Raw genomic sequence first — 9,291 nt, forward strand, 5'->3', positions numbered from 1 at the left:
TTATAATGCATATATATATTCTCTTCCTCCTTTTTAATCTCTGTTGGTCACTTCTCATTTGAACTATGAATAAAATCAGCATTTAGTTACGAAATTAAAAAATACAGGGAGCTCAATCATTTTTTTTTTTGTGCGGGCATAGGAAGGGAAAAAACGCTTAGTATAAGTTATTTTAACAAATTCGAGACTTGCCCACAAAAAATAAGGATGAGTATATAGATTAAAACGTATAATTTATTTTATACAGTAAAACATTATTGTCACACAACGAAAGAAAAAAATATTGTGAAAAACTAGTGATTATTAAAAACAGAAAGTGAAAGGGGAAAATATGCTCTAGTTAAATAAAGTTCGCTGGTACTGGCAATCAGCCAGACTGTTTACAGAGATGGCAACATACGTATCTAATTGTTGCCTCTACTGAGAAATTGTCGTTAAGCAGCTAAACAATCAGAGGTAGTGTCCAGAATTATGGACAGCTAATTATACTAGAGAAATAGGAAAAAGAAGTCAGTAGTCCAAATAGTATTAATCCAAATGATAGAGAGCTGTCTAATGGAGCTGCTAGTGATAAGGTAAGTGTCTAGGATGTGCCTTCATGGGCACCTAATCTTCTATCAAAACTCAAACTCCTATTTACTATATAGCAATTATCTCGAGCTGTATGTTTGAAGGTAATTGTCATATTCTGTGCCTACCTGGGCACCTATCGTCTTGATTGAGATTAGTTACTAGAGTGGAGACATCTCCTATCTGGGTTGATTTTCTATAAGTGACGGCTCAGTATACCTGCGGCTTCACGGGAATATATGGTATAAATGTTAAGATTGAATGTGCTGATAGTAAGGCAAGATATCATTGCAGGAGTTCGAGAACTCAAAATTTGGGGATGCCGAGGTAAGTAGCTTCCTGCGCCAAGCCCCAAAGCGCATTTTGCCAGGCAGGCTATTCAGGGGGAATGAGTGAAGGTAGGATGCATAAGCAGTTTATATATCGGACTAAAAGAATCAGATTGTTTTAATCCCAATGACCAATTACTGTGTTTAAAAGGTGACTGGCAGTTAGATTAGCCAATAGTAAGTTTCGAGAGGTGGAGACAGTAAGTGGACCTCATTAGCATATTGGTTTTCAATTCTGACCAATGGGGATATTTGGTTTGTCAGTACGGAGAAAAGATAAAATAACACTTTGTATGGAGAATTTATTTGTCACCTCGGATTACGATGAAAATCCAGCATGTGAGTGATCATTGAACTATGATAAGAATTATGTTATAACGGAGTTTGGGGAAGTCTGAGCAGTTTTTTAATATTTATTTCAGCTCCATTTCCTATATTTTTCCAGATGGAGATGATTATTGATATGATTAAACCTATTAAACTGGGTGGAGAAGATAATCCTAGTCATTGGGCTCGCTCTAAATATTATGCTGGTTCCAATCCAAGGTGTAATTTTGAGAATAGATACTTAAACAGATTGGTCAAAGTGATTATAAATAGATGAAGTATACTAAGATGTAAAATATGATGTAAAAAATAGTAGTTAATGATGATAGTAATAAACGTTTATTTTTATAGATGAAAATAACGCTGTGATATAGTTGTATTATTATAGTATTAGTGCTAGTGTTAAAGTAGATTTAAAAAAAAAATGCATATTTGATTATATAGCATGGTTGGTCTTATCTGTTAATAAATTAGGTATAAATAAAATCCATTTCTTTTTGAAGGAGACACAAGTTGAAGTCCCCTTTTCTAGAATAAGGTTGCAACTTCTCAATAGCTTGAAAGCTGAGATTGGACATGTTGGAGTTAAGGAAATTGGTGATATGTCTCGCTACAGGAGTAAGGGCATTTATATTAGTGATTGAATGAATGTGTTGGAGTATCCTCCTTCTGAACTGTTGAAAAGTGTTGCCCATGTATTGCTTCCCACAAGTACACGTAATTAAATAAATTACTTTTGTAGTTCTACAGCTAACAAAGGCATTTGTGAGAATAGTTAAGTCTGTTTGGTTGAATACTGTAATTTTAGATGGTTTAATATATTGAAAGTATTTAGAAAACTGGGCAGACTAGATGGTCCGAATGGTTCTTATCTGCCGTCACATTCTATTTTTCTATGACAGGCTTTACCGTGACCGCACCTGTATGTGCCGTTTGTAAGCCAAGTAGGATCTTCTTTTTGGGGGTGGGCAAGTGGCTATGTACAAGTAAGTCCTTGATGTTTTTAGCTCTACGTGCAGTCAGTGATGGGAAATTAGGTAGAGTTTCGTGTAATTCACTATTGTGTGTGAGTATGGGCCAATTTTTCTTCATGATATCAGACATCGGGTTCCATCCACCTATGATTCTATAAAGATCCTTGGATTTTCTGATTTATATTATTTTTATTTAATGTAATAGAAATCCACCAAATAGAACTTATATCTCTCGTACACCCCAGGCCGTTCAGCTAGTTTCATTAAGGTTATAATATTTTTCAATGTATATTAATAAAGCAGTGATTTGGGTGTTTATGAACAATGAAAAAATAGCTGAGAAATTATCCAAATGAGCTACAATCCCATTTTGGCTATATGAGTACTAAAGTTAAAAATGTGAAATTTAAATGTATTACAATTCTTTTTAGTGATTTTTTTTTTTTTTTTTTTTTTAAATGTAGATATCAGTCTTATTTAACATATCAACACTATAGTGGTTATGTTGGTAAGAGTGTCCTGGCACCTTCCCCCATTTCAATGTCCCATTTTTAAGGGATAGTTTGACATAAATTGGGACATTTCCCATCATAGCATTATCAATGCCTGGAAGGAGAGCTCTGAGCCAATTAATATTAAATATTGTAGTTGATGTAAAATCATACATAAACAGATTGACATTAAACGAAAGAATAGAGCTAGGACACTCTAGGCAACATAACTACTCTAGTGAGGTTATGTTGGGTGAAGTGACCCTTTAATACTTCATCTATCTAACGTACCCTACTTAGGGATCCATTGTGTATATTTTGTTTTAATGGATGAGAGCTAAAGGTTCATCTTTGAGACTTAAATAGTTAAATCATTAATTGCGATTTGATGTAATCACTTTCTAACTCAGCCTACTCTTTACAATTTGCTACAATAATAATCTATAATTTTTCTCTTTTTTTTTACTCAATTGAAGTTTCACTGGTTCGTGCTGTGCTGAGAGCTCAGCTAATACAAACTATTAAAGTAAGGAATTAGTGTATTATTAGATCTGAAAAATGCTTACAATTTTCAACAAAAACAACATCTGAAACAAATCGATAGCTTATTAGCTCCAAGGTTACTAAGCTCAGAAGAAATCTATGTGGACAAATATGCCAAGAGATGGCAGTAAAAATATAACAAATAATAGACAATCACAGAAGATCATTTTCCTGTTCTCTATGTGAAGTTTAATTTGAGAAAATCAAGTTTTATTTTCACAGTTTTCTCCTCTTGATCAAGCCAAGCGCAACTTCTTAAACAATTTTTTTATTCATTAAAGTGACCGTTCTCAAACCAGTTATCAAAGACACTGAATGACCCAGGCATTAGAAATTACCCACAGTGGCATCATTAAATGTGTGTGGGGGCTGTGGATCACAGCTGGGTGACATGCTCCAGGGGGTGACACCACCAGGGAAGAACTTTACTTGAGTGATCCTACCGGTGTCAACTCACTCGCAGGCTCAGTGGCCCCCACAGCATGGCAGAGCTCTCAAAGTTGAGAGTGTGTGTATGTGTTTCAATATGTGTCTGTATTAGTGTGTAATTGTATGTTTGTGTGCATGAGTGTATAAATGTTTGTATGTGTTTATTTGTATGATTCTGTGAGGTGTATATAATTGTTCTGAAAATGAAAATCTGTTTTGTCACTGAAAATTGCATATATTAAAAAAAGTCTAATTAGCGTGCAAAAGATGCAACAGATAATAAAACCCTATTACTCAATTTTTTTTAAATGTTTTTAATTACAAACACAACCCCTACACATAATCACACTAAGCCTTTTCACACAGCCACCATACACAATCAGATTCAGCCAATCACACTCATAGCACATTCAGCCAACCACACATACATCGCACGCACATCACACTCATCAAGCCCCACAACCAAACACACACACATCTCAGAATGTCCCACTAAGACACAGAGGAGGTCTTTAGTAAATTCATGTACTCTGTACATCACTGCACATAAAAAACACTGCTAAGAGGGTTGCGATGACACCATGAGTTAGCGCACCAGGTGACACCAACCACTAACTGACTGAACGCTGTCTGTCAATAAATAATGTCCAAATTTGGTATAAGTTGGTATAATAAAACAAAAGCATGAACTTCGGATCTAGCATGTCAGCTCAGACTGGAAGTGGTGTGGGTGCTCGACATTTACGTGTAAAACATTTGTAAATAGTTTGGCAATTGAGTCTCAAGGGGACTCCTGGCATGATAACCATTACAGTGCACTAGCTTGTTAGAGACAATAATTACTGGACCGACTGGATGGTAACTCAGATGATAAATTATCCAAATGATTGGCCTCTCTTGTCATCAGATAATAAAGGTTTCCATTTTGAATTTAATATGCGTATACCCCATTACAAATAGTAATCAATGTGTAGCTTTTTAAAGAAAACAAATAGTGTCTGGGCCTCGGATGATTGAGTATGTACTAATCGAATGTTAAATGAATTATTCATATGGAAAACATCTCGTTAGCTGAGTAGAAGCTTTAATTTTGTTTTCAGTTCACCCTATAACATGTAGACACCCCAGTACTGACAGTCATCACCATATACGCTGATAAAGACAGGTAATATTAAATTGACATTTATGCTATAGTCATCACACTTCTGCAGCCGTAGGACTTACCCATGTGCTCTACAACATGCTCCTAAATGTGAACATTAATTTGGAGGTCTTCCTAGTAAGCAAGATGGCAATTGACATCATCTGGATGTATTGGAGGACTTACTGCTGCTGGTGGCATTTTATTGTATGTCCTTGGTCTCTGTGGTGCTGGACAGGAGGTGTCTTCCCTCACTCTCTCTCTTTCTCTGTCCATGAGGCCATTTTTGCCCTTGAGATATAATAAAGTTTGTTTCTTGTTAAATTAAATCAGTCTGTTCCTGTATAAGCAAACCCCTGACTACAGATTATTATTCACTTAGCGTCAGATGTGTGCCCTGCCCTGACTTCTACACACTGCTCTAATGCTAACACAACTCTGATAATCTTCAACGTTATGTCCTCAGTTTGTCATCCTATAAAGCCGAGATATTTATAGCAAGTAATGCTACCCTAAATGCTGCTTCTTAGTGTAATGATACATACCCTTGCAGTACATCACTCACCTGGTTCCCCTGCCTACCCAAGATAACACCACTTCAGTGACACACCCTCAGACATTTTAGCCAGCGGTTCTAATGCCACACTATGTAGCCCATCCCCTTTTATGGCATCATTATCGGTCACATCAACTTTTTGACATCATCACGCACCTGCCAATGCCTGCTCAGGTCCAGAAATACTCGAGCCTTGCATCTGTTTAGGGGTTTCCTTGTGAAACCAATTGCACGTTTCCTGATTTGTAAACCTGCTATCTGTATTCCTTGTCCTGGCTTGGCTTCTCATTATTGTGTACCTCTGGATTCTCTTACCTTGCTTTGGTCCTTGGCCTTGCTATTTCCCATACTATAGGCATTATGTTAAGCCCGGCCACTCTAAGGTCCGGTAATACGCTGCTATCCTTCTTTGTTTCTCCATTTGGATAGCATATGTTTAAGCACTGAGTGTAGGGTTGTTAAAATTACCTTGACATAGGATGGTTACTCCCATAATTGCTCTTTGCTGAATATTCAATTGGATCTACAATATCACATCTGCAGGGAACTGCCATCCTATGTCTGGAAGTTTATTTATAAATATATCTGTCTTTATCTTCCTAGAAACCGAGGAAATAAATTTCCTTCCAATATGCCATCCATTTTTGATGAAAAGGAAGAGGAAGTTATCAGCATCCCAGCCTATCACATGACTTATCACTAGAAAGCCAAGATGTCCTCTTTACAATACAGCAGGGATTGATAGAGCAGCTCAAAAGAATTAGATGAGATTCATGTGAACGAAATGTCCATTACAGAGGACACAAGTTAATGGGCTGGGTCTCAGGAGGATATATCACCTTTTTTTTGGCGGGGGCTGGGGGGATAATAGTATGCTTAAAACATAGTAGTTATTTTAACGTTTTCATTTTAGTTTAGAAAATATTTTCCAGCCTAAAGTTGATTGTAAAATTCCATCACGAACATATGTTATATAATAAATTTAACCGAACGTTAACGACACACTTGTTTTGTTAAAATCGTTTTTTGAAGAAAAAATAAAACACATTTTTTTTACTTCATTGTTCTGACATTTTTATTAAAATATGTTTTTCTCTTACAATGTGCAGAAAATCTTTTTTCTATAATATATTATAGCATAAAACACTCTAGCAAGGCCTGGCTATCGATTTCCCCTCCCCAGTAAATGCCTGGTACGTGTGCCAGCTACTACAATACTTTATTCATCTTCCTCATTATGAATAAAACATTTGTGAATCCTGCTGGAGATAAAATAGAATTGTTTGATCCGACTGACAGCTGCACAAACATAATGCATTGCAGATCTATACATTAAAGAGGATTAAACTACATTATCTTTATATACTTCCTCCCTGGACTATATAATGCACAGCTGCTGTGTGCAAATTTGTATATTTCCAGGGGGCACGTAAACTTTGAGCTATTATTAGTTGATAAATCATAAGGAATTTATAGAATCCATAGGTGTGTTGACTCAGATATAAGATACTCAATATATTAAATGCTATATCTATTTCCTCATATTATGTAAAGATTTTTAACCCCTTAAGGACCAAACTTCTAGAATAAAAGGGAATCATGACATGTCACATATGTCATGTGTCCTCAAGGGGTTAAATTTGTCTGTCATTGGAAAATACATATTTTTTTATATGATTGCAAAACCAAAAAAACTACAAAAGTTGCACAAACAATTTGGTAAATTGTCTGCTTTTCATTGCCAAAAGACAAGTATGGCATCAAAGTTACAAAAAAAAATACTGTTTATATTTTAGCAGCTTCACAAAAAGCATTTTGCATGAATTCTAAACTCTCCATGGGAAAATAGAACAACATCAACCCCAGTTCCGATGTAATAGATAAATGAAAGTACTTATGGGAATAGATCATATGCCTCATCAGACAATCTGTAGGATTCAAAAAGACCACGGAATCATCATTGAAACAGTTTTTGAGCTATTTCCAAAGGTGATTACATTTAATATACAAGTCAAATATCGCGTCTCGAATCTATTTAACACATTCAATACCAAAAAGAGAAAAAATACGTGAAACTTTATTCTCACAGCACATTTATCAACATTAAAAACATAAAAGCAATGATTTACTATCTCCAGATCATCTAACCGTATTTAAAAAGAGGACAGCTAATTGTGCAACTTACCATCGACTCACACAGATCATCAGTAATATGTGTGCCTGATACCTGGGTCTATACAACAAAAAAAGGAAAATAAAGGAAAATCTACCTGAGTCATCAGCACCATCAGCATACCTGCATGGTACATATCGTCTAATTGACCACCATGTTTCCATATCACGTGTTGGAAGGTAAGCTGCCCAGAATGTAAATATCGCCAATGAGAATACTGCTACTTCCCACGCTGCCACTTTTCCTGTTTTTCATTGTACAGAAACATTGAGATATCTCTGTGTGATATGTTTTCCAGACTTATGACACCATTTATTGACATGGGAAGTAGCCGGTAAATACACCGGTTTATCAGTGACACCATTTATTGACATGGGAAGTGGCCGGTAAATACACCGGTTTATCAGTGACACCATTTATTGACATGGGAAGTGGCCGGTAAATACACCGGTTTATCAGTGACACCATTTATTGACATGGGAAGTGGCCGGTAAATACACAGGTTTATCAGTGACACCATTTATTGACATGGGAAGTGGCCGGTAAATACACCGGTTTATCAGTGACACCATTTATTGACATGGGAAGTGGCCGGTAAATACACCAGTTTATCAGTGACACCATTTATTGACATGGGAAATGGCCGGTAAATACACCGGTTTATCAGTGACACCATTTATTGACATGGGAAGTGGCCAGTAAATACACCGGTTTATCGGTGACACCATTTATTGACATGGGAAGTGGCCGGTAATTACACCGGTTTATCGGTGACACCATTTATTGACATGGGAAGTGACCGGTAACTACACCGGTTTATCAGTGACACCATTTATTGACATGGGAAGTGGCCGGTAACTACACCGGTTTATCAGTGACACCATTTATTGACATGGGAAGTGGCCGGTAAATACACCGGTTTATCAGTGACACCATTTATTGACATGGGAAGTGGCCGGTAAATACACCGGTTTATCAGTGACACCATTTATTGACATGGGAAATGGCCGGTAAATACACCGGTTTATCAGTGACACCATTTATTGACATGGGAAGTGGCCAGTAAATACACCGGTTTATCGGTGACACCATTTATTGACATGGGAAGTGGCCGGTAATTACACCGGTTTATCGGTGACACCATTTATTGACATGGGAAGTGGCCGGTAAATACACCGGTTTATCAGTGACACCATTTATTGACATGGGAAGTGGCCGGTAAATACACCGGTTTATCGGTGACACCATTTATTGACATGGGAAGTGGCCGGTAAATACACCGGTTTATCGGTGACACCATTTATTGACATGGGAAGTGGCCAGTAAATACACCGATCTATCGGTGACTATGTGATTTGCACAGTTACTTTCAGAATTGACTAAATAACTAATTTTAAGGGCCTACATACATTTTTACAGACACCAATAAATCAATTCCAGTGCGTTGTTCAAAATTCACATTTTCAACCTTCAATAAACCTATAATAATGTGTGATTAAAATACAACACATGACCAAATATACCCAAAGTCAAAGTAAGAAAGGAATGCACGTTTTATCGCTCTCAAGGTAACCTATAACTAATAAATAGTATATAAAATATGAAGATTTTTTTTATATTTTTTTTAAATAACAGTAGATGTGTATCATAAGATAATGTATATAGACATATCACTGGTGCCATAAACAATATAGAAGTAAGCTTAAGGTCCTCTTCGAGATCTCTATTTGAATTGACACTCTCAGCAAACTTCCTCAA

This window comes from Pelobates fuscus, chromosome 12 (assembly GCF_036172605.1).
Source record: "Pelobates fuscus isolate aPelFus1 chromosome 12, aPelFus1.pri, whole genome shotgun sequence".
In the NCBI taxonomy this organism is placed as follows: Eukaryota; Metazoa; Chordata; class Amphibia; order Anura; family Pelobatidae; genus Pelobates; species Pelobates fuscus.